Source organism: Mya arenaria, chromosome 10 (genome assembly GCF_026914265.1).
Source record: "Mya arenaria isolate MELC-2E11 chromosome 10, ASM2691426v1".
NCBI lineage: Eukaryota > Metazoa > Mollusca > Bivalvia > Myida > Myidae > Mya > Mya arenaria.
The window spans coordinates 10,008,438-10,014,437 of NC_069131.1; positions in this window are offsets into that span (position 1 = coordinate 10,008,438).

The window sequence follows — 6,000 nt, forward strand, 5'->3', positions numbered from 1 at the left end:
ACTATAACTTGTGAACTTAACATTTACATTTATTTGATTTTCGAACAAATTTGAATTACCAGTGGAGTCAAAAATAAACTTTATATAATTAAGCCATTTAAAATTTAGGTTACTTTGTCGCATCGAGCGGTAAACAATTGATGCATATAAGTCCTCAAATAGTACTAGTTTGCTCCAATAAGCAATCATTCTATTTTGAATTGTAATTTTAAGCGGTTCTCTGCCAAGCTCGCCATATAACATATATGCAGGTGTACTTTTCCTTGAATTTGTTATTTTCCTTAAAAAATCTAGATGAATTTTTTCATAAATTTCGGTATTCTCAAATCCTAGGATTTCACAAGAGTAAGTTAATATAGGAACAATAGTATGATCAAATAGTTTAAGTTGAAGATCAATTGGTAAATCAAGTTTATTAATTCTTCTGTATAGGAAATGAAGAGCCTTTTTTGCTTGTTGGGCTAAATGTTCTTTGGCTTTATTAAATTTCCCAGTTGGGCTAAATACCATTCCTAAATACTTATAGTTATCAACGATTTCTAGCTCTTCGTTGTTCAGTGTAAATCTATAATGTCTCCACGATCTTCTGTTCGCCCCAAATATCATGACCTTTGTTTTGTTTATGTTGACCTCGAGCTTCCAATGCTGACAATATTCGTTAAAATCACTAAGGCATTTCTGAAAATCATTTTGTGATCTGGCCAGTATAATTGTATCATCGGCGTACAAAAGAACGAGAATTTTTAAATAGTTCGTTAAATCTTCTACTAAATACTCAATCGTTACTCCATCATTATTCCTAGTATCCAGAAATTCGTACAAATCATTTAAATAATAGGAGAAAAGTATTGGAGAAAGATTTTCTCCTTGGCGTAAGCCTATGTTACAAGAAAAAGTTGCGGAGCTATTTCCATTTAGTTGAACGCAAGATTTGATGTTCGAGTACATATTACGCACAATTCTAAGAATCTTGCCGTCTATGCCCATTGAAATTATTTTTGGAATAATTCAATTCTAGGGATGGAGTCAAAACAACGTTTAAAATCGACGTACCCAACAAATAGCTTTTGTTTCTGTAATCTTAATAATTCTGTTAAAAAGTGTAAGGTAAAAATATGGTCCGAGGTGGAATGATTTTTCCGGAAACCTGCTTGATTTTCAGAAATAATTCTGTACTTATCCGAAAATTTAGTTAACCGTTCGTTAAGCACAGCTGTAAATAATTTTCCTAAGCAACTTAAAATTGTTATCGGACGATAGTTTTCAGGAGATTTTATTGATCCCTTTTGTTTGTAAATTGGTATAATGTAACCTTCTGCCCATGATTTCGGAAAAAATCCGGTATTAAGAATGCAATTAAGGAATTGTACATATATAGGTAAAAGTATTTGTTTAGTTGACTTTATATATTCGTTACATATATTATCAGATGGACTAGAAGCTTTGCCATTATTGCATTTATTAATCATATTTTCGATTTCTAAGGAAGTTAAAGGTGAATTTAGTGTCTCTTCGTCATTATCAATATTAATGGTTATGATATCTGGGTTTTCGGCACCGTTGGTGGTGTTAAGATTTTTGAAAAAATCTTGGAAATCCTCAATACTAGACGTTTCGCCATTAACTTTCTTTTCAATGTTTTTAAGGTAAGACCAGTATGTTTTTGGCTGGGATTTCTGCATATTCCTTAAGGTATTGGCCTTATTAAATTTGTATTGCCTAATATAGAAATTCATCGTACGTTTATAATCTTTACTTTTACGGTTGAGTAACATTCTATTATTCTCCGATTTATTAATATTATATTGCCTTTTTGCTCGGTTGTAAACAACTCGTTTGTTCCTACACTGAGGCCCGAACCATGGTTTGTTAGTCTTAGCCGTATTATTATTGCTATTATTATTATTATTATAAGAGCTTTTACGTTTGGCGGAAAAAGTATTTGTGGCTGCCTCGCTAAAAAGGTCGGCGAATGTGCTTGCTATGCTATCTATAATATTTTGCTTTTCATCACTGTTTTCGAACTGGTCTAGTTGTGATTGCAAATGTTCTATTTTTCCGTTATTTATTTTATTGACGAATTCGCGTGTGTTTTCTTCGTTCCACTTATGTTTTTGACTAGAGGATATAATTTTATCACCAGGCGGGTTATTTGCAGCAGTATATAGAGTCACAGTTAAAGATAATAGTGCATGACCATCGGAGTAAAGTGGGTCTAAATCATGTATTTCAAATTGTAGTATATTTTTCAAAAAAAGAGGCGAGCTTATGAAGTAATCTATAACGGAATTTTGCTTATAGGTACTTTTGCCTATGCCCTTATCCCTTCCAAACCTACCATTTAAGATGAATAAATTATTATTTTTGCATATTTGCAAAATAGTTGTACCGATTGTGTTTATTTTGGTATCAACAGATGAGCGATTTAGCGTTAACTTATTTAAATCAAGTGTTCGAACTTGATTAAAATAATCTAAGATTTCGTTATCAAAATTGAATAAATCTGCGATAAAATCATCGCTTTCAACAAAATCCTTTGGTTATTACACATATCAATTATTTCATTTTCAAAAATAAGCATTTCATCATGGCTAAAAAATGTAGAAGATTCAGGAGGTATGTAAATAATACCCAATATTACATCTTTATCTATGGACAGAGATCCCTTATAAGCCTTTACCCACATGATATAATCAGACTGAGTTTCTATAATTTCAAAGTGCTTGACAAGTTTGTCTTTTATAAACAATCCAATACCTCCTGATTTCTTTAAAACATTCTGTTTTCTAGGTTGTGATAGAAATTCATAATTCTCAATGCTAATGATATCTAAATCTGATAACATAGTTTCAGTACAGCAAAATATATCATGGATATTGATTAAATTTGTAAATTCCGTGTAATTCAATCTTGATTTAATTCCACACACATTTAAAGATCCTATTGACAATGTTTCATAGCTTCTTTCATTGGTCACTGAACCCTGTCTGTCCTAAGCGGGACCATTTCCGGAGGGCTGGGCCGGCGGTTCTGAAGCTGTTTGGCTGTGAGGGGGCGTTTCTGCACTGTTAATTGGCGGGGGCGCCATGATCACTGGCTCTATGGTGAGGGGAGTTACGACCCCGTCGTGTTGTTGTTGTATTGAGTGAGAGGCGCCCGGTGCAGCCGCTTGGCCGGAAGTCGGTACTGTAGCCGGAACTGCTTCATTGGGTCTTGGTGGTACACTTGGGGTGAACCCTCTTTTCTGTCTGGGGCTCCCTGGTGGCATGTGAATGGGAACTGGCGGGAGCTGGCGTCTCGTATAGGTCGGAGCGTCTTGTTTCGTATGCAGACATCACACGTCTTTGTAGGTTTGTGATGCGGCTTTCGGCTAGTACAGTGTTCCAGTTCGGGAACAGGTCCCGGATTGTTTGGCCATTTACCACTAGGGCAGCTGGGAATTTGATTCTTACGTTTTTGGCTCCAAATCTATCCCTGTTTGCCTTAAATTCGTGCCAAAGGGCTTTTCTCGCCTCCTGAATTTCCCTAGGGTAGTCCCTATTCAAGCTCACTTTTGAACCCTTCAACTTAAAGGCATTTTTCATAACCTGGTTTATCTGGCCTGGGTGCGAAAAAGACACAAATATGAGCCTATGTTGAAATTGTCGGGGACCTTGCTGATGTTGCCTTCTGCCAACCCGGTATGCAGATACGACATTAAAGTCCTCTTCTTTCAGTTTCAGATTTTGAGCGATGACGTTTAAGGCAAGGTCCGTGCAGTTTTCACCTAGCACTTCTAGCAGGCCACCTATATACATATTTGATTCACGTTGACGGGCCGCAAGTTCGATTGATTTATATTCCAATAGCCTTAGTCGTTCATCAACAATATCAAGTGAAGCGAGATTATATGTACAGGCATGCTCTACATTGTTTATTCTGCAGTGTCCCAAATTCAACGACACAATGTTTTCAAGAATGACATTCAGTTTTTCATCATTTGGGAGTTGCTTTAAAAGCTCAAATTCCACAGGAGTGTTATTTTGGGTCAGGGATGGATAACTATCTGGATATATTGGGTGGCTCGGGCTGGAGTTTGGGCCTCTAGGTTGAGGTGGTGGGGTCCTTACCCCACCCGTCGACGTGGAGGTCGTCTCTTCTCTGGTCCGTTTTTTCGGTGTAGGGTGGAGGTAACCGTCACTTAAGGGTAAATACTTCCCTGTATATATTGCTTGATCCATTGCAAGGTTGTTAAGGCTCTTATATGCTCTTATATGCTTATTATGCTTTTTTAATTTGAAGTTAAATGTTTACTTTTTGTCACGTTAGTTTTTAGGCGGCCAAAACCCACTTTTGGAGTAAATGTCACTTGTTCACTATTGTTTGTTTGTCTGAAATGTGTGATATATGCAAGTGATTCTCTTACATGGATTTTTTCTGTTTACATAATACCGATTGAAAAAACTGTGCCAAAAGGTTCGATTTCATTAATTTACTTCATTTAAAATTAGTTACTGTTGTTTGTTATCGCAACGAAATCCCACGTATCCGAATATACCCACTCTTGATAAACACGTGCTAGTAAATATTACAGGTATTATCGCATCTATAGATTACGATAAACCTCTAAACAGCTGATTTGGGGAAAAAATACAAAACCAATTGCGACACAATGACAGTCCTCATGGAACCTATAGTTCATGCATAGTTAGTGGGGTAATTAAATGCATTTGGCGTAGGTTAAAATTCACTATTTTATTTAATGTTTTCATAGAGTGTATATTTATCATAAAAATTATACCATTCAATCAGGGCAAATTGTGGCGAGCACTTTCGACATGGTCGGTAAAGTGAAGCCGTACTCCTATTTAAGACGTAGAGCATATGCAGGACTATTAATTTCACATCGCTAGCGGGATGATTGTGTCACAATCCGTTTCTGCTTACAACTTAATTACGGAAGAAAATAATTACAAAGCATTGTTAATAGGGGGAAATAAAAAAAGAAAAATATCCCTTTGTACATATACTTTCTGTAGGTTGTAATATTTGACTAAGAATGACAAATATCAATCATGTATTTAGAATAGTTAAAGAGCTCAAGTCAATGCCACAACTATCCCCAGTACATTGAAAGGCTATACTCCATACAGTACCTGAGTTCAAATATCTATACTCAGTAAATTGCCACCAAGAAGTTCTCAGATATAACTAAGAAGTTCTGAAAATGCTTTTAAACCGAGAAACTTGACTAACAAATAAAGAAACTCATCGATGCTTCAGACGACGGTCTTCAACAAGAGAGGTTAGTGCGTGGCCAATATTTGGATCTACTTTTCTCTCTCACTTTTAGATCCAAAACTTTCCCCATGCTGAAAATTATTATCTTGCCCACGGGCAAAGATTAAATAAGTACCAGTATGGAACTTTTTATTGCCATTACACAATTACCACCCTTGTTGAAGACCGTCGTCTGTAGCATCATGGAAACCTTGTTTTGTGGCAATAATTAATATCCAAATTAATTATAAACCATAACAAATGTTCACGCTGCATTTAAGAAATAATGCTGCACTTAATACTGGGCAATTAATAAGGAAGAAATTTTAGTCTTCTAACAGATGACAGTGCTTATATACATGACTTTCTGAGATATTTTAACAATTCATTGCCATGACGTTATGAAGTAGTTTACACTTAAATTGTGTGACTTTATTATCTTTTGTTTAACAACTACTTAACGAACGCAAAAGCACTCAGCGGATAAGAGAACTGAAACACAGACAAACTTTTGAAATACCTCTTCAATATAATAAACAACACTGATAAGTATGTATTTATTAGAAATTACATGTGTAAAAGCATTTGTTTTCATCGACGGAAATTGTTTACTTAAATATTTTTCTTTTTAAATAAACCGTAAGAAGAATGATGGCATAAATAGCAAACATTACTGACAACAGACACATGATGGACATGTATTCCTCCGTTGACATTCAGAACAATAAATAGCAAAATATG